This window comes from Eriocheir sinensis, chromosome 70 (genome assembly GCF_024679095.1).
Source record: "Eriocheir sinensis breed Jianghai 21 chromosome 70, ASM2467909v1, whole genome shotgun sequence".
In the NCBI taxonomy this organism is placed as follows: Eukaryota; Metazoa; Arthropoda; class Malacostraca; order Decapoda; family Varunidae; genus Eriocheir; species Eriocheir sinensis.
Window position 1 is genome coordinate 4,886,959 of NC_066578.1, and position 1,425 is coordinate 4,888,383.

Genomic DNA, 1,425 nt, shown 5'->3' on the forward strand with positions numbered 1-1,425 from the left:
CTGCCTCTTAACTTGCTTGCTTTCTCTATTTTCCTCTTTTCCTTTCCTTTCCTTTCTTTTCCTCTGCTCACTTTTCCTTCCTTTCCCTTCCTTTCCTATCCCTCCCTCCTTCCCTTCCTTCTCTATCCTTGCCCTTCATTTCATCTCCTTTCCTTCCCTTTCCTTTCCTCTCCTCTCCTCTTCTTTCCTTTCCTTCCCTTTCCTCTTCTTCCCTTCCTTTAATTTCCCTTCCTTTCCTCTCCTCTCCTCCCATTTCCTTTCTTCTCCTTTCCCTTCCCTTCCCTTCCCTTCCCTTCCTTTCGTCTTTCAAAATCCCCCCCCAAAAAAATACCCCCACCTCCCAACCTGTGTGACGGAGATGAGCACCGAGGTCACGCCCAGCTGTACCACAACCCCACTTACATAACCTATACCAAACCACGTGGACGGTCGCTCAACACTGGAAACAGACCCCTCGATATGATCCCTCTTATCTTCTATCTTAGCAGGTGTGAGGACAGGGCGATAGGAGGAACAGGTAGAGGGGTGAAAACGGGTGCGAGGGACAGGTGGGGACAGAAGGACAGGTAAGGGGAGCGAGGGGAAAGGGGGGTGAAGGGTCGGGGAAGGCTTATAACGCGAAGACCGGCGTACGAGCGAGACAGTGTGTTGTTGTGAACGCTTGCTATTGTACCACACACACACACACACACACACACACATACATACACCGGTTGTCTAAGTGCCACGTCTCAAGTCTAGGTGCGACAAGTGTGTGTGTGTGTGTGTGTGTGTGTGTGTGTGTGAGAGAGAGAGAGAGCAAGGTGGGTCGACGCTCTACCCCCTTCACTTCACACACACACACACACACACACACACACACACACACACACACACACACACACACACACACACACACACACACTCCGCCATTACCTTCAACGCTACTCGCCAGGTAGGACACGTAAGTATGTCTCGTGTGTTCGTACGTGTGTTCTCAGGTGTGTTTCCTTACCTGGAGCAACACAGAGAGGAATAACTTACTAGGAATACAGTGTTGCAAGGTGTGTTGCTTGAATATTGCTTTTTTGTGTGCTAGTTATTGTTTTTTGAGAGAGAGAGAGAGAGAGAGAGAGAGAGAGAGAGAGAGAGAGAGAGAGAGAGAGAGAGAGAGAGAGAGAGAGAGAGAGAGAGAGAGAGAGAGAGAGAGAGAGAGAGAGAGAGTTTTCACATAACAAAACTTATTAAAACAATTGAAATAACTTATAAACAGTGGCAGTTGAGAGAGAGAGAGAGAGAGAGAGAGAGAGAGAGAGAGAGAGAGAGAGAGAGAGAGAGAGAGAGAGAGAGAGAGAGAGAGAGTTTTCACATAACAAAACTTATTAAAACAATTGAAATAACTTATAAAGAGAGAGAGAGAGAGAGAGAGAGAGAGAGAGAGAGAGA

At 47.6% G+C, this 1,425-nt stretch overlaps 1 long non-coding RNA gene across 1 annotated transcript in view; it reads left to right on the top strand.

Annotated features, from left to right (window-relative positions):
• The first annotated feature begins 772 nt into the window (after positions 1-772).
• Positions 773-1,425, top strand: part of LOC126988659 (uncharacterized) — a 5,837-nt gene continuing 5,184 nt past the window's right edge. The window contains exon 1 of the long non-coding RNA XR_007742416.1: positions 773-943. This is a non-coding gene — a long non-coding RNA (uncharacterized LOC126988659). The remainder of the gene's footprint in view (positions 944-1,425) is intronic.